This window comes from Dipodomys merriami, unplaced genomic scaffold, assembly GCF_024711535.1.
Source record: "Dipodomys merriami isolate MVZ:Mamm:240054 unplaced genomic scaffold, mDipMer1.0.p SCAF_1, whole genome shotgun sequence".
In the NCBI taxonomy this organism is placed as follows: domain Eukaryota; kingdom Metazoa; phylum Chordata; class Mammalia; order Rodentia; family Heteromyidae; genus Dipodomys; species Dipodomys merriami.
Genome location: NW_027202270.1, coordinates 43,924,169 through 43,942,694, shown reverse-complemented (window position 1 = coordinate 43,942,694; position 18,526 = coordinate 43,924,169). Strand labels below are relative to the sequence as shown.

Sequence of the window (18,526 nt, the reverse complement as noted above, 5' to 3'; positions counted from 1 at the left end):
TTTGTTTGTGTGTATATTGTGGCTACTTCTAAAGGCCACTTCTGCATCCTTCACCCCACTTCCTAGGGCCTCTTGGCAGATAAGGGCAGGATTGTCGTCCAGTTGTCAGTGTGGCCTGACCTGAAACTCCCAGTTTATCCTCATTTGGAGCTGGGTTCCCCAAATTATATTCTTCTTGAATTAAAAAGTTTGGGGAAGCCAGGAGCTGGTGGCTCACGCCCATAATCCTAGCTACTGAGGAGGCTGAGCTCTGAGGATCACGGTTCAAAGCCAGCCTGGGCAGAAAAGTCCGTGAGACTCTTATCTCCAATAAGTCACTAGAAAACCAGAAGTGGTTTTCTGTGGTTTGTGGTTTGTGGCTCAAGCGGTAGAGCGCTTGCCTTGAGCTGAAGAGCTCAGGGATAGCGCCCAGGCCCAGAGTTCAAGCCCCATGACAGACAAAAAAAAAAAAGTTTGGGGGGGCTGGGAAGGTGGTTCAGTGGTAGAGTACTTGCCTCGCATGCATGAGCCCCTAGGTTCGATTCCTCAGCACCACATAAGCAGAAAAAGCCGGAAGTGGCTCTGTGGTTCAAGTGGTAGAACACTAGCCTTGAGATGAAGAGCTCAGGGAGAGTGCCAGGCCCAGCGTTGAAGGCCCATGACTGACAAAAAAAAAAAAAAAAAAACCTCCCCCTCCCCCCCCCAAAAAAACCCAAAACAACCTTTTTGTTTGTTTGTTTTGGGGTTTTTTTTTGGTCAGTCGTGGGGCTTCAACACTGGGCCTGGCACTCTCCCTGAGCTCTTCAGCTCAAGGCTAGCACTCTACCATTTTGAGCCACAGCACCACTTCTGGTTTTCTGGTGGTTAATTGGAGATAAGAGGCTCATGGACTTTCCTGCCAGAACTGGCTTTGAACCTCGATTCTCAGATCTCAGCTTCCTGAGTAGCTAGGATTATAGGCATGAACCACCGATGCCTAGCCAAAAGTCTTTATAAATTAGTTTGGCATCCCAGAAATATGTCTCTACTCACTGATTCTGAAATACAGCTGGGGTCTTGGAGTGCTTTCTGAATAAATAATGAAACATATGTTTGAAGTCTGTAACTCTTCCTTCCTCCTAACCACAACTTAGATAAGCTGCCAATGGTGAGTGTCACTTGTGTGAATGGATTCTCTAGTTTTAGTTTTCAAGGCTTTTTTTTTTTTTTTTATTCTAGCTGTCGGGATGATTAATGTGACTAGGAAAATACTGTTGACCCAATTAAATCATGTCACACAACATCCATTGCCAATGTACATAATGAAATACACACTGAACATTAAATGTGGGATCCCATCAAATAAAATATAAGACACTAGTAATAATTATAACATTAAATATTAAACGATTCAAAATAGTAATTGTCACTGAAAATCACTTATGAGCAAAGCAACTAGGAACATTTCTTCTTTAGAGCTAATTAGAGGTAAAGGAGGTAGTTGTCTGCAACAGTATGAGTTTAAGAAGTCTTTCTTTCAAAGTGTGTTTTAGTATTACTTGACTATTATGAGATTTGTTGCAAACAGTTGACATGTTTTCAATTACTAATCAGTAGTTTTAAAAATAACAGTTTCCTAGAAAAATTAGAAAAAAAACAATCTGACATTTTTATCATAGTTTCATCAAACTAGGATTTGAATAATTTTAAAGACAACTAATTCGTAGTTAAAACTATTTTGATCAATTATCTGATAACAAAGATAAGCTTTGACAACTTTTGAAATATTTAAATTTTGTAAGGACATCCTTAGCACAGCATTTAAGTAAATGCCCAATTTAAAGGCACTGAATTTAGGCTATCGAGTTTCCATGGTTACACCTTTCCAAGTTATTTGTGGATTGTGTAAATAGGTCTGTGAGTCACTGGTAATTATTTGTTTTTTTGTTTGTTCTGCTGGTAATTCTGTGTTTAGCTGAATTTAATACAGTTCACACAGTGTGCTTTGGTTTATGTATATTTTAGTGTTGATGATTGACAGTGATTGAGCATTTCTTATGGAGTGCTTGCCTTTTTTGTCATAAATGATGTATGTTGGTAGTGCTTGAAATGTAAATAAGTTCTTCCTGTATCAGTGTTTAATAAACAAGATTTTTATGCAAAGAAGACTTCTTAGTACATTTAAACAATGATGTTTAGTGAGTTCTAGAATATTTCTCATAAACAGATTGCACACCAAGTTACCAAGGAAAACGTAATGCTTTGTGGCCAAGTCACTACATTGAGTGGATACTATTTAGTAACAGATTACAAACAGCAGCATTCCAATCTGGGGCTTTAGCTCAGTAGTAGAGTGCTTCGTAGCATGCTCAAAGCTCAGAATTCAATCCCCAGTGTTGCAAAAATAAATGAGTAAGTAAATAAGTAAATTTAGATAACAGCATTTGGATTTTAATCTTAAAATTGTGATAGTGTACTTTACTTCTCTGCAAGGTGAAATATTTCTATAATATGGACTCTCCTATCCCATCCTCTGCACAATTTAAGAACTACTCTTATCCTATATAGTATTGTATTTAAAAGAATATGCAGCCAGTGGATTCTGACTGTAATCCTAGCTACTCAGGATGCTGAAATCTGAGGATCATGGTTAGAAGTCAGCCTGGGCAAGAAAGTCTGTATGACTCTTTTTTTTTTTTTTTTTTTTTTTGGTCGGTCGTGGGACTTGAACTCTGGGCCTGGGCGCTGTCCCTCAGCTCTTCAGCTCAAGGCTAGCGCTCTACCACTTGAGCTACAGCGCCACTTCCAGTTTTCTGGTGGTTTATTGGAGATAGGAGTCTTGCGGTCTTTCCTGCCCGGGCTGGCTTTGAACCGCGATCCTCAGATCTCAGCCTCCTGAGTAGCTAGGATTACAGGCGTGAGCCACCAGCGCCCGGCTGTATGACTCTTATCTCTAATAAACTACCAAAAAGCCAGAAGTGACTCAAGTGGTAGAGTGCTAACCTTGGGCACAAAAGCTCAGGGAAATTGCTGAGGTTGAGTTTAAGCCCCAGGAAGGAAGGAAAAAAATTTTGTAAGGATATGATTCTTGAAAAAATAGAAAAGCCAAGATCTTTTGCATTTATAAATTAGAGATTTTCTAGCCAGGCACTGGTGGCTCACACCTGTAATCCTAGCTACTCAGAAGGCTGGGATGTGAGGATCATGGTCTGAAGCCAGCCCAGGCAAAAAAGTCCCCACGAGACTCTTATCTCCAATTAACCACTCAACAACTGGAAGTGGCACTGTGGCCTAAGTGGTAGACCACTAGCCTTAAGCACAAAGAAGCTCAGGGACAGCATGCAGGCCCAGAGTTCAAGCCCCACAAAAGAGACAGAGAGAGAGAGACAGACAGACAGACAGAGAAAGATTTTTTTTCCTTCTTTTCTTTTTTTTTTTTTTAATTTGTCGGCCGTGGGGCTTGAACTCTGGGTCTGGGCTCTGTCCCTCAGCTCTTCAGCTCAAGGCTAGTGCTCTACCGCTTGAGCCACAGCACCACTTCTGGTTTTGTGAGTGGTTTATTGGAGATAAGAGTTTCATGGACTCAGGCTGCTCAGGCTGGCTTTGAACCGTGATCCTCAGATCTCAGCCTTCTGAGTAGTTAGGATTACAAACATGAGTCACCAGGACCCGGCTGAAAGAGATTTTCTTTAGACTTCACAAGTAAGCATCTCCATACTAACAAGAGACCACCAGGAATTCTAAAAAAAAAAGCTTGTATTTTCTCAGTACACTACAATCATAAGATGCTGCCTAATTTATAAAGTGTTTGTACATCTAAAGTCTCATTTGGTGGTCAGAATGGCTCTGATAAAGTCTGAAGAGGCACCGTGCTTTTAATAGTATGGCTTTTAATTAGCAGCTCTAGGACCCAATCTAGGAACTCATGATTACTTTGTGAATTTCTTATTTGTGTATTACCTAGAAGCATGTTTTTAAATTCAGGCTGATTTCTACCTACTGATTAGTACATTTTAGAGTGACCTCTTCCCACAGTCAGATAACCAGTGGTAGCAATTACCATTTATTGAGTTTCCTTGTACTGCTTTCTATCTATTCTATCATGCAATTATTACAGCAACCTGCTTACTTCCTATTAACAAACAAGGAAACTAAGGCTTAGATACTTCAACTAGCCTATTCAAGTAAACCAGTTAGTATTCAGAGAACACCCAAATTAAACAAGAAATCAAGTAAATATAATTAGGAAGGCACATCTTTGAGAAGAAAATACCAAGATGCATTTATAGGCCCCCCCCCCAAAAAAAGTGTTTTTTAAATTCCACACTATTTCTTCCTTTTCCCCCACAAACTGGCCATGTTCTACTAAGCATTTGGGCATGGTTTATTTTGTAATGTTCTGGTATAGTTCAGTAAGTGCTTTCATGCACATCACATTTGACAGTTTTAAATATTTTATACATCAGATATTTTAGTGTTGTGGCAATATTGAAAACATTAATCTAAGAAAGGCACTGTGAATCTGTCATTTCTCTAAGTGTGAATAGTGTTGAGCTGCAAAGGTTTTCAAGTGTTGCTGTGGTTTCAGATATGACAAGCAGTTTTCTAGATACAGATGAAGAAGATACACATTGTGTTGGTGGTGGTAGTAATAGTTTTAATTTTTAATCCTGAGAACAAAAATTCATATCTTTAAAATATACATAGGGAGCTGGGAATGTGGCTTAGTGATAGAGTGCTTGCTTACCATGCATGAAGCCCTGGGTTCGATTCCTCAGTACCACATTAACAGAAAAAGCCGGAGGTGATGCTGTGGCTCAAGTGATAGAGTACTAGCCTTGAGCAAAAGAAGCTCAGGGATAGTGTCCAGGCCCTGAGTTCAAGCCTCAGGACTGGCAATAATAATAATAATAAATTATATGCGTATATAATTTATATACATATATATGATTAGAGAAAAGCAGGCAGCATTGACATTTTTACATTATTGCCTAAACTGTGGGGTGATAGTTATTCATATGATTAACAGAGTCTACACAGTTGAACTGAACACAAGATTATAAGTGACAACATAAGGATTGCCTTGTGAAAATCTGAATTTTTCTCGTTTACTAAAAAAGGCTTCTATGTCCTTTCTCTTTATTTTTCTGGTTGAAAATAACTGTCTGATGAATAATCTTGGCTTCTGTTGTTCTGAATCTGTGTAATCTCAACTTCCCAATGTAGGAGATACATTGTTTCCTGAAGCTTTGGCTTTCTTTTAGGTTGTTAGTGACCGCCATACAAGGTAATACTACCAACAAAAATCCTCCACATTGTCCAAATAATACCATAAGATTTGTATTCAAATGTTTTCTACCTGTTATTTGTAATTGTACAGTAAAGACATCAGGAATGTAGTATGATGTAAGATTTGGGTTTTGGGGGGAGGTTTGCATTTGGCATTGCTACTACAGTTTTTTTTTCCTTGTTATTGTTGTTGCTTTGTTTGTGCTTTAAAAAGAAAGCAACGTTGTAGCTAGGTACTGGTGGCTCACACCTCTAATCCTAACTACTCTGGATGCTGAGATCTGAGGATCATGGTTCAAAGACAGCTTGGGCAGGAAAGTTCATGAGACTCTTCAATTAACTACCAGAAAACCAGAAGTGACTCTGTGGCTCAAGTGGTAGAGCGCTCACCTTAAGCTGAAGAGCTGAGGGACAGCACCCAGGCCTAGAGTTCAAGCCCCACAACAAGCAAAAAACAAAAGGTTGTTACTGTTTTTTGGAGCTTGAACTTAGGCCCATTCTTGCTATGCAGGTGCTCTAGCTGGTGCCACACTGTAAGTCCTGTTTTTTGCTGATTTTTTTAAAAAAAGTTTTTGTAGCTTAGTGGCTTAGTGGTAGAGTGCTTGCCTAGCATGCATGAAGCCCCGGGTTCTATTCCTCAATACAATATAAACAGAATAGTGGTGCTGTGACTCAACTGGTAGAGTGCTCACCTTGAGATGAAGAGCTCAGGGACAGCACCCAGGCTCCAAGTTCAAGCCCCAGGACTGCAGGGGGGGGGGGGTGTTGAAAGGATTTATTTTAGTATAAGAGGGTTAAAGTAGAAAGAATAGAGGAGAAAAAAATATTTCTTGCTCCACCTGCAGGAATTGGGAGTTAAGGACTTTCTGTTGTGCCAAGAGCTAGTGGCTCACACTATCTAAAAGACTGCAATCTGAGGATTTCTGTTTGCAGCCAGCCTGGGTAGGAAACTCTATGAATTTCTTATCTCCAAATAACCACCAAAAAGCCAGAAATGGAGTTATTGCTCAGTCATGGTAGAGTGCCAACCTTGAGCAAAAAAGCTAAGGGACCACGCCTAGGCCCTGAGTTCAAAATCCAGTACCAGCAAGATAAAACATTAACAGCAACAAAAACTTTTCTGAAGTTTTTGTTTGCTGGTTTTCTTTCTTTCTTTCTTTCTTTCTTTGTTGTTGTTGTTGTTGTTGTTGTTCGTGGGGCTTGAACTCTGGGCCTGGGAGCTGTCTCTCAGCTCTTCAGCTCAAGGCCAGTGCTCTAACGCTTGAGCCACAGCACCACTTCCGGTTTTCTGCAGTTTATTAGAGGTAAGAGTTTCACAGACTTTCCTGCCCGGGCTGGCTTTGAACCGTGATCCTCAGATCTCAGCCTCCTGAGTAGCTAGGATTACAGGTTTGAACCACCTGCGCTCCGCTTGCTTGTTTTTCTTATACTAGGATTACAGGCATGAGTCACTGGCACTTGGCTTGCTACCGAACTATTGACAATTGTTTGCTTAGGCAGCAATAACTCTATATAAAGTAAAGGAAGTAAGCAAGTGTGATGGTGCACACCTGTAATCTCAGCACCCAGGAGACTAAGACAGGAGGATCTCAAGTTTGAGGCCAACCTGAATTACATGCTTTGATCTAGACACTGACATTTTTACATTATTAAAAAAGAGAAGGGGCAGCTGGGAGCCAGTGGCTCATGCCTGTAATACTAGCTACTCAGGAGGCTGAGATCTGAGGATCACAATTCAACGCCAGCCCGGGCAGGGAAGTCTATGAGACTCTTATCTCCAATTAACCACCAGAAAACCGGAAGTAGTGCTGTGGCTCAAGTGGTAGAGCACTCCCAGGCCCAGAGTTATAGGCAAAACAAACAAACAAAAAAAACAAGCAAGAGGGCTGGGAAGGTGGCTCAGTGGTAGAGCGCTTGCCTTGCATGCATGAGGCCCTAGGTTCGATTCCTCAGCACCACATAAGCAAAAAGAAAAAAGCCAAAAGTGGTGCTGTGGTTCAAGTGGTAGAGTGCTAGCCTTGAGCTGAAGAGCTGAGGGACAGCGCCCAGGCCCAGAGTTCAGGCCCCACACCTGACCCTCCCCCCCAAAAAATAAAACAAGCAAGAGAAGGGGTTAGGTGCCAGTTGTTCACCCTGTAATCTGAAAATTGTTAGCCCAGGCACAAAAGTCCATGAGACTCCTATCTCCAAAACTACCAAAAAGAAAAAAGAAAAAGAAAAGCTGCAAGTAGAGCTATGGCTCAAGTGGTAGAGTACTAGTCTTGAGCAAAAAAGCTCAGGGACAGAGAGAGAAAGAGAGGCGGGGAAGGAAGGAGGAAGATGTATAACAGTATTCCATATAGAATTCAACTGATATTATTATAAAATTAAGAGTAAAATAACGCTCTTTTCAAATGCTTTACTGCAACTTTAAAGTGTTCATATTAAAACTATGCCTTGGCTGGGAATGTAGCTTAGTGGTAAAGTGCTTGCCTAGCATTCATGAAGTCCTGGGTTCAATTCCTCAGTATCACATAAACAGAAAAATCCAGAAGTAGCACTCTGGCACAAGCGGTAGAGTGCTATGCTAGCCTTGAGCAAGAGAAGCCCAGGGACAGTGCCCAGGCTCTGAGGTCAAGTCCCACAACTGGCTAAAATTTAAGAAAACAAAGACAAAACAAAAAACAAAAAAACTGTGCCTTTAGCTGGGAGTATGACTCAAGTGGTGGAGTGCCTGTCTTGCAAGTGCAAAGTCCTGAGTTCAAATTCAAAAATCACCAAAAAGCTAGAGATAAAAATATAAGATTTGTCAGGCACTTGTGGCTCACACCTATAATCCTAGCTACTTAGGAGGCTGAGATCTTAGGGTTATGGTTTGAATCCAGCCCGGGCAGGAGAGTCCATGAGACTCTTATCTCCAATTAATCACCAAAAAGCTGGAAGTGGTAGCATGCTAGCTTTGAACAAAAAAGCTCATTGGCAGTGCCCAGGTACTGAGTTCAAGCCCCAGGACTGATACACACACAAAAAAAATCTGTGCCTTTGATCATAAATTGTAAGTTCCCACATCTTCTGCTATTGGGTATTTTAATCCAAACTAACATTTTGAGAAGTATTTTACATGACTAGTATTTGTGAATAGTTGATTTTTTAAGAATTAAAAAAGTGAAAGGAGCGGGTAACAATGTTCGACAAGAAATGTTCTCATTACCTTACTCATGTAATTATAACCCCTATGTACTGTATCTTCACAATAAAATAAAATTTAAAAAAGAATTAAAAAGCACCTTCTTACTATATAATATTTTAACTCATGGTGTTTTTATATGGACATTCTCTAAAATTGAACTCTATGTGTGATTTCTGTGAAATTGCCCTTTCTGGTTCCTATTTGTGTGCCTTAATATAAAATTGTTCTATTTTCCTTAAGGAAGTGTGTGAAGTAACAGGAATGTTTCTTTTAAGAGACTTTGGAAAGCTGAAATTTGCCAGATGTTCTGTGCTAACCAAGAAGCGAGAAGCATGCATTCCCTAGGTACAAGACTGGGTGAAACTCTTTCCGATTACTTTGACAAGGCGTTTGGTTTTGGTTCATTTTGATATTGTACTTCTACTCTGATCAGAGCTTGTCTTCTCTTCTGTATTTAAATGATATTATGGCATCCAGAAAATCTGGCAAAGAAAATGATATTTTGATGACATTTTTCACAAAGCTCAACTGGAATGAATTATTACATTTTAACCAGACTCTAATAAACAGCCTCTTTATTTCTCCTGGAAGGATACAGTATTTCTTTGTCTAAGAAGTTGCCTGAGTGTATGTATTGTTAAAATGCTAAAAAATTGCTTTTCTCTAAACTTTAGCTGAGAGACAATGGAACTTGTTAAGCATATGCTATTTCAATGTGATGCAATATTTTATTATTTGTGAAGACGAATTTTGAAGTAAATATTTTTATCTTAACTGAAAAAAATCATAATAATCTTATTAATCATTTGTGTGTAATTTCCACTGACCATCAAATGATCTGCTTTTAGTTTTGTACTTTGAGATCTTACTACCTTTGGCTTCCTTCCCTTAACACAGTGGGCCAGCTTAAAAGAATTGTTTTTCCTCTAGGTTCATAAACATTAATCCATGTTATTAAGCAGAAATATTTATTGATCTTGGTAGTGTATTGAAACAAATATATATTAACATTTTTTGCCTGAATTTAACATTTATTGCCTGAATATATATTTATATTTAATGCACGCTTAACTTTAAATTTCTTTAAATATAAGTCCTTAGGTTCTGGTGGCATAAATTAATGAATAATTACAAATGACCAGATTCAGCTTTTCTAAAGAATCAAAAATGAAGTCTCTTCTCTAGCCATTTTGTAAGTTCACTGATGTTACTATGCTTTATACATTGCTATTAATGAATTTGTTTAAAGGCAGAGGGATGCAGCATACAGCCAATTTCCTGATTGAGCCTTGAGGAAGGTCATGTTTTGCTCTGACCTAGGCACCATTCTTGAATGTTGTTATTATTGGTAGGGAGTACCCCCAGGCCAGCACTCTTCCTTTCCTCAAAAATGCTCTAAGTATGACTGACTTTCCAGTCATCATTGCTGGAATCAGAACTCCAGGCTTTGTGATGGCTCTGATATCCACAGAGTAGTATCTTCCTCACCTTTGTTTGAATACTTTTATTACTAGTGGTGACCAGCCCTGTTTGAAATGGCTAACTTAGAGCATTAAATGACTGTGATAAACATTTCAGCATCAAATGTCTTTTTATCACTTAAAATATTTTTGCACATTGCCTCTTTATATCTGTGGAATCTTTGTGACTATTGTATCTGCCTTAGATATAAATAACTATAAGGACAACTCTGTTGGCCGTCAAGTAGAATCTGTTTCAGACAAGTATTTGTGCCAGTGTATGTTACACTCAACTATGTGCTCTATATTGAGTTTTAAGGAAAATGAACTGTTTTCTAACACCTGCATACCAACTATGTCTGCATCCTTTTTAGGCATGTTTGATAAACACTTTGTCATCCAGAGTCAGTTTCCAAATGCTGTTCATTAGGCCTCCCAAAGTTGTTCATACAAGGTTTGTGAAACAGATCCATTCTTCTCTCTGTAATGGCATCTTAGCTTGAAATCCAGGAAGCAGTGGTGGATGGTGTCCATATCCACCATTTCCTGAATTGGAGAAAAAGTGTGGAAAGCATCTGGGGAAAAGGAGGCTCTTTACCAGCTTGTTTCCTGTAAGTTCAATTGGAAGACCTTGTCTGTGCAAATAGATTTCAAAATAGAGCCTGCCCTTTGACTGTCTCCATAATTACATGGCTTGCTCTGTATTTTATTTGGCAGCCAGAGCAGTTAACCCCTGTAAGGAAGGGGTCTATGACATGCCCAGCTTGGCTTCCCAGACATGTCCATAGGAATGAATAAACCACTGTTTAGAGAAGCCCCCAGCTAAGAACACACTAGAATTGTCTTTAACTGAACTGAAACTCTTTGGAAACATTTAATAATGTTTATTATGATTGGTCAAAAACTTAAGTTTGTCCTTAGTGTGTGAATAGTAGCCTGATATTAATTGCTTTTTGTTTTGTTTTAATTGGGAGTTAGGGGAGCTTGTTGATGCATTAATGTAATCAACATCTGTCAACAGAATGAATTTGCTTTTGTTGACTTTCAAGGGCTCTTATCCTTTAGTTTTGCCCAAATCAGTATCTGCTTCAGACTGAGGCGTTTCCTGGGGCTGGGGGGGGGGGGGAGGGGGGAGGGGGGGGTGCTTCTCTTCTGTTTTCTAGTTGCCTTGAAATGGGAAGGAACCTGTGATTTTTCTCATTTACTTTTGAAACATATACCTCTTAATATTCTGTTACAAAAGAATAAAAGAGTTTTTAAATGATTCAAACTATTTAATTCTTCTTTTGCAACATTTGTGCAAACTATGAAACCTTTCAAGCATACTGTCAGTATTTTAGGTCAAGAAATCTAAGGATGAGATGCATTTGCAGTATTCTTTTAGACCTGAAGTACACAGCACTCTTAAGAACTAGTGCTCTTACTCTGGGTAATTGTTTGGAGTTCATGAAGTGTGATCTTTTTCTGGTTCTAAATCAGCACTTTAAAAATATATCTCTGTGGTACAGTCCTCTGTGAGTGTTCTGTAGGAAGCAACATTTTTGAACAGTAAAAGAATATATTAGATTGCTATCACAAAGTAAGTTGTTTTTTTTGTTATTAAAGTTAATATATTATTTCAGTAAATCAATTGACTTAAAATTAAAATCATCAATGAGTGTAAGAGCCACAGTTGAAAATGAATTAGCAAAACATTGTTGTTTTCTCTTCTGGTAATCATAAATCATTTAAATCTGGCAGGCATTCCTCGCTTCATCCAAAATAATTGCCTCCATTTGTAAAATCAATTAGATGTTAATATATTATAAATAATAGTTTTGTTACTAGACTTTGGCATTTGCTGATCATTATGAAAAAATATATTCAGCAAGACATTTTACAGGGTGTCTTTTAAATTACATATTATCTCTGGTTGACATTATTAGCTAATGTAAAGTAGTTCCAGGCTACTTTATTGTGTTGTTTTCTACCGGATATTTGATCCCTCTGAAATGCAGTGTAACTGAGGATTGATGGCATGCTGCAGGGTGAAAGTGCTTCTTGGGCAGAGTGTAATGAAAAATATGGTGTTGGTAGCCCACACTTCAGCACAAATGTACTTTGTTCTGTTTTACAACTGCTTACAATAACGAGCATGTTATAATGTCCCTTTGAAAATTGATTCAGACCTCTCCCATAAAAAAATACTTGTTGACCAAAAGAAAACTCACATTTTCAAGGGTAAAATTGGCTTAACTAAGGGTCATTAGTAAAGGTGCACATGAAAACCCAGGTCTCAGTGGGTGAAATGGAAGCATTTCATTATGTGGTATAGAATGCATGAGCAGATAACAATTAAAATGGACCCTGAGTAAGAGGCCAATAAATACAGGGCAGGTTGTGGGCAGCAAACATTAGTTATTTAAAATGCATTCCTCTTTCCAGCATACTTGAATTCTGTAGTCTCCCCTTTTAGACTTAATCTGTTAAGGTAAATAAAAGACAGCTTTTAGAAATTGATGTTATTACTGAATACAAAAATATTTAAACCCATAGCCTAGATTTACACTCCAGTTACAAATTTAAAGTATGAAAAATGTACGACAGGATCCCGAGGACATATAGTAATTTCAGTAGACATTCAGGCTTCACAGTATGCTCTTCCATGGGGTGAAAGAAACAGTTGCCTATAATTTTCAGTATTCAGCTCAACTAGGCTTTGATAGCATTTTTGTGACACAGATAATAATTCTTATTATTACCATTGATAACAGTAAATATTCTCATATACATAATAAAATGACATGTAGATTTACTGCCTACTAAACCCTATGTCAAGTTTCTGTGAGGTAATCAGCAGTATCAACTCTCTCCATGATGATCTCTTTTAAGATCAATTCAACACAAGCAACCCCTTGCTGCTCTGTGTTCCCCTACTCTGCTGAAGTTTCAGGTGGTTTTCTGCTGACATTCCCTATACTTCACATTAATCCACTTGCTTTTTTCAGTACTTACTATATACTTGCAACTTGTTTTCCCATCTTGTTCTCAGAAGAGCGTGCGCTGTAGCACCTGAGTGGATGACAGTGCAAAGAAGCTTCTGTTGCTATCTCAGGATGGACATCCATCACTGAATTCATTGTAATGTTGAAAGTAGTGGCAACTTGCAAGTTAAATGTAGGTTTAAGTTATCAGCTATGCTTTTTACAAAACAAAGTAATATAATAAAAACTCAAGATCCAGGTGCCAGTGGTTCATGTCTGTAATCCTAGCTACTTGAGAGGCTGAGATCTGAGAATTACAGTTTGGAATCAGCCCGGGCAGGAAAGTCTATGAGACTCTTATGTCCACTAAATTACAAAAAAAAGCTGAAAGTGCAGTTGTGTCTTGAAGTGGTAGAGTGCTGCTAGCCTTGAGCAAAAGAAGCTTAGGGTGCCAGGCACTGGTGGTTCATGCCTGTAATCCTAGCTGCTCAGGAGGCTGAGATTTTAGGATTCTGGTTTTAAGCCAGTCCAGGCAGGAAAGTCTGAAACTCTCATCTCCAATTCGCCACCAGAAAACTGGAAGTGGAGCTGTGGCTTAAAGTGGTAGAGCACTGTACTTGAGTTCAAGCCCTAGAACTGGTGTGTACACATGTGTGTATGCATGCACATGTTCACGTGTGCACACACACGCATACACACACACACCTCAGTAAATAGGCTGGAAGTATAGCTGAAGTGGTTGAGCACCTGCCTGGCAAGAACAAGGTCCTGAGTTCAAACCTTATGATGGCCAAAAAGAAAGAAAGGGAAAACCCAACACACCTTTTCTACAGTGTTTTATATCAGATAAGGTAGTTTGAGTAGTATTTCTGTGCTTCTGAATATAGTGACTAGGATTTTAATTTTACTCTGTATTTGGGAAATGTAATTACTACTTATTAATTACAATATAAGGGCTGGGAAGGTAGCTCAGTGGTAGAGCGCTTGCCTTGCATGCCTGAGGCCCTGGGTTCAATTCCTCAGCACCACATAAACAAAAAAGAAAAAAGCCGGAAGTGGCACTGTGGCTCAAGTGGTAGAGCACTAGCCTTGAATTGAAGAGCTGAGGGACAGCACCCAGGCCCAGAGTTCAGGCCCCACTACCGGACCCAAATAATAATAATAATAATTACAATATAATAAACAAAGCAGAGGACTCCCTATTCCCCAGTTCTTCTCTATATCAGGTTATTTGGAGGCTTGTTGTCTTCTAAAAGTACCATAACTTAAATACATTTCTTCATTTTGTCTATGAAAACACTGGACTTTTTTTTCTTTATGAAATAAATACAATATGGTACCCTAACCTACTATTTACGGCAGTATGTATAAGGTGAGTTTTATCAGATTGTAAGAAAACATTTCACTTCAAGTACAAAGGTATATTATGAAAGCAGAATTGTTAACCAGGAGCTAGTAGTTTGGGCCTATAATCTTAGCTACTTAGGAGGCTGAAATCTGAGGATCATGGAAAGTCTGTGAAACTTTCCTATTAGCTACAAAACAAAACAAAAACAACAACAAAACTGGAAGTAGAGCTGTGAGCACCAGCCTTGGGCAAAAAAAACTCAGGAACAGCACCTAAGCTCTGAGTTCAAGTCCCAGCACAAAAAAAAAGGAGGAAGAAGAAAAGGAAAAAAAGGAGGAGCAGGAAGAAAAAGGGAGAGGGAAGAAGAAGGAGGAAGAAGAAGAAAGAAGTTGTTAATAACTCACAAGGTTCTTAGGAAGATTAATGAGCTAACATGTGAGGTGCCTTGTACAGTAATTGACACATAGTGTTCAGAATTAAAAGCAAGTGTAGAACTCTGTGTTGATAGCATTTTAAGTGTGTGTGTGTGTGTGTGTGTGTGTGTGTGTGTGTGTGTGTGTGTGTGTGTGTGTGTGTGTGTGTGTGTGTGTGTGTGTGTGTGTGTGTGTGTGTGTGTGTGTGTGTGTGTGTGTGTGTGTGTGTGTGTGTGTGCTGGTCCTAGGGCTTGAACTCAGGGCCAGGGCACTGACTCTGAGCTGCTTTTTTGCTCAAACCTAGCAGTCTACTACGTGAGTCACAGTGCCACTTCCAGCTTTTTCTTTTTTCTTTTTTTGGTCAGTTGTGGGGCTTGAACTCTGGGCCTGGGTGCTATCCCTGAGCTCTTCAGCTCAAGGCTAGTGCTCTACCTCTTGAGCCACAACACCACTTCTGGTTTTCCGGTGGTTAATTGGAGATAAGAGTCTCGAGGACTTTGCTACCAGGGCTGGCTTTGAACCACAATCCTCAGATCTCAGCCTCTTGAGTAGCTAGGATTACAGGCATGAGCCACCAGTGCCTAGCTTCATTTTACTTTTTAAATATTCTTGAAGGAACTGTTGTTTATTGGACATGGCACTGTCATATTCCTTATTCCAGGTAATTCTGAAACTAAATTCTTTGAGACTAAATTCTCTGAGACTAAATGAAGAAACTTGTTCCAGGCCACACAGATAGTAAGGAGGAGTAGAGTGAAGACAAAGTGCTGGCTTCTGATTTCCTACTCTGTGCTCTTTCTAGGATACCATACCATCCATCCCTTATTCATCAGTTGACAGTCCTAGGGCTAGAGAAACATTATTCTTTACAACTTGTAAAGAATATGGCCGAGCGCTGGTGCTCCATGCCTGTAATCCTAACTACTCAGGAGGCTGAGATCTGAGGATTGCAGTTTGAAGCCAGCTTGGACAGGGAGATCCATGAGACTCATCTCCAATTAACCACCAGAAAACTGTAAGTGGCACTGTGTCTTAAAGTGGTAGAGCACTAGCCTTCAGCACAAAAGCTCAGAGACAGGGCCCAGGCTCTGAGTTCAAGCCCCACAACAGAGGAGAGGGGGGAGGGGGGAGAGAGGGGGTGGGGAGGGAGAGGGGGAGAGGGAGAGAGAGAGAGAAAAAATGTGTACTTGCTTCTACCAGACAACTTTTGAAGCTGAGTGTGATAGTATGTACTTACAGACCCATCACTTGAGCCCATGAGTTCAAGAGCAGTCTGGGCAACATACTAAGATCCTCTCCTCAAAAGAAAAAAACAGGTTGGGAAGGTGGCTCAGCAGTAGAGTGCTTGCCTTGCATGCATGAGCCCTGGGTTCGATTCCTTAGCACCGCATAAGCAGAAAAAGCCAGATGTGGTGCTGTGGTTCAGTAGTAGAGTGCTAGTCTTGAGCTGAAGAGCTGAGGGACAGTGTCTAGGCCCAGAGTTCAGGCCCCATGACTGACCAAAAAACAAAAAAGGCTGGGAAGGTGGCTCAGTGGTAGAACACTTGCCTTGCATGCATGAGGCCCTGGGTTCGATTCCTCAGTACCACATAAGCAAAAAGAAAAAAGCCAGAAGGGGCTCTGTGGCTCAAGTGGTAGAGCACTAGCCTTGAGCTGAAGAGCTGAGGGACAGCGCCCAGGCCCAGAGTTCAGGCCCCACGACTGGACCCCACCCAAAAAAAATGAAGTTTTAAAAAAAGAGATGTTCTGGCCTTTTGTCTGATATTTGGAGTTGTTTAAAATGCTTACTGAGGCTGGGAATGTAGCTCAGTGATAGAGTACTGCTGGGCATGTGCAAGACCCTTTACATTTGGTTCAACAGTATCATAGCTTTACATAATAGAATTGAGTAAAACTTTTGACACTGAATCACTGACCATGGGGTTTCTTTGCCATTATGAATAGAGTTGGGTTTCAGGACAAATACTCATCTGAAGTTCAAGTTTGCACTGGGTTCCAGTAGAAACAGAAATGTTACTCAAAACCTGTAGTTTTTGTTATTGTTGTTGTTTGTTTGTTTTTGTTAGTCATGGGAGCTGAACTTGGGCCTGGGCGCCGTCCCTCAGCTCTTCAGCTCAAGGCTAGCGCTCTACCACTAGAGCCACAGCGCCACTTCCAGCTTTTTTCTGCTTATGTGGTGCTGAGGAATCCAACACAGGGCCTCATGCATATGAGGCAAGCACTCTACCACTGAGCCACCTCCCCAGCCCCCAAACCTGTAGTTTTTAGGCTTTCTACACATTCTCAAGGATGGTGAAAGCCCAGGTTTCTGGCCACATGCCCAGATCTTTAATTGGTAGATAGAATGTGTCTCCTTCCACAAGTGACACTGGCACTGAGTTAGCCTCGGAGCCTTCTCGTCAGAACCAATGCACCAGACTGAGGTGGCAAAGTTCTCTCAAGATCTTGGTGGTAAATATTCTAGGCTTATACCTATATTCTTTGTCACACCAGACAACTCCATCTACTTTTTTTTCTTTTTCTTTTTGTTGGTCATGGAGCTTGAACTCTGGGCCTGGGCACTGTCCCTGAGCTCTTCAGCTCAAAGCTAGCACTCTACCACTTGAGCCACAGCACCACTTCTGGCCTTTTCTGCTTATGTGTTGCTGAGGAATCGAACCCAGGGCCTCATGCATGCAAGGCAAGCACTCCACCATTAAGCCACCTTCCTAGCCCAACTCCATCTACTTCAACAGCCGTGAACCAGCCATAAACAGTTTTTAGTGAGGATTAGTATAGGCCAAGACATTTGAATTTTAGACAATTTCATGTGTTACAAAGTATTCTCTCTTTCAATTATTTTTAGCATTTATACATGTAAAAAAAAGTTTTAGGTTTAGCTATCTAAGAGCCAGGAGTGTAGTTTGTTAACCTATACTATGAAGTTGTGACCTGTAAGTTTGGGAGAGTTTTGTTTTTGATAGTACTGGGGAATGTACTCAGGGCTTTGTGCATGCTAGGTAAGTACTCCACCACTTGAGCCAATCCCTTTTTGCTTTAGTTACTTTTCAGAGAGGGTCTCACTTTTTTTTTTTCTTTTTGCTTATGTGGTGCTGAGGAATCGAACCCAGGGCCTCAGGCATGCAAGGCAAGTGCTCTACCACTGAGCCACCTTCCCAGCCCCAAGGGTCTCACATTTTTTTGCCAGGGCTGGTGTCAGACCATAGTCCTCCTAAATGTTCTTCCTCCTAGCTAGAATTACAGGTGTGAACTACAACACTTAGTTTGTTAATTGTGGTAGGATCTCTAACTTTTTGCTGAAACTGGCCTCCAGCCACAGACCTCCTTATCTCTGCCTCCTGGCATGGACCAGACCACCATACTTGGCCTGGTTATTTTTTTAACTATTGTTTTTGTTGCAATAATAATGTAAGTGAATGGATTTTAAAACCTAACAATATAGAAGAAAATAAAATGAACCAAAAAGGCTCCCACCTCCTGCTGAAATCACACGCTCCAGGCATAACCACTATTGATGAGCCTTAATTTCCAGAGATTTTTTTAGGCAAGTATAAACTTAGACAAATAAGAATGTAAGCTCTTTTTCTACTATTGCCTATTGTTCAGCATTTTCTTTTAATGATGTATTCTGACCTCTTTCCCCATCAATACATGGAGATATCTTATCTTATTCTTTTCAATGGCCCTAGAGTTTTCTATTGTATAGATGTTCGCTAATATAACAGCATCCGGGCTGCTGGTGGTGTTTCCAACTCAAAAACATTTAGATGGTTTCCAATTTTTTCTACCTAGTGTTGCAATGGGAATACATTTTTTATCCCTCTTTCATTGTGTAACATCACAGGATAAAGTCTGAGGTGATATATTGCTGAGTCAAAAGACATTCATTTAATATTTTGATAGCTATTTCTAAATTTCTATTTGGG

The 18,526-nt window shown here is 40.0% G+C and overlaps 1 protein-coding gene across 3 annotated transcripts in view; it reads left to right on the top strand.

Annotated features, from left to right (window-relative positions):
* Window positions 1-18,526, top strand: part of Metap1d (methionyl aminopeptidase type 1D, mitochondrial) — an 82,665-nt gene that overhangs the window by 44,244 nt on the left and 19,895 nt on the right. The gene's annotated exons all lie outside the window — the stretch shown is intronic.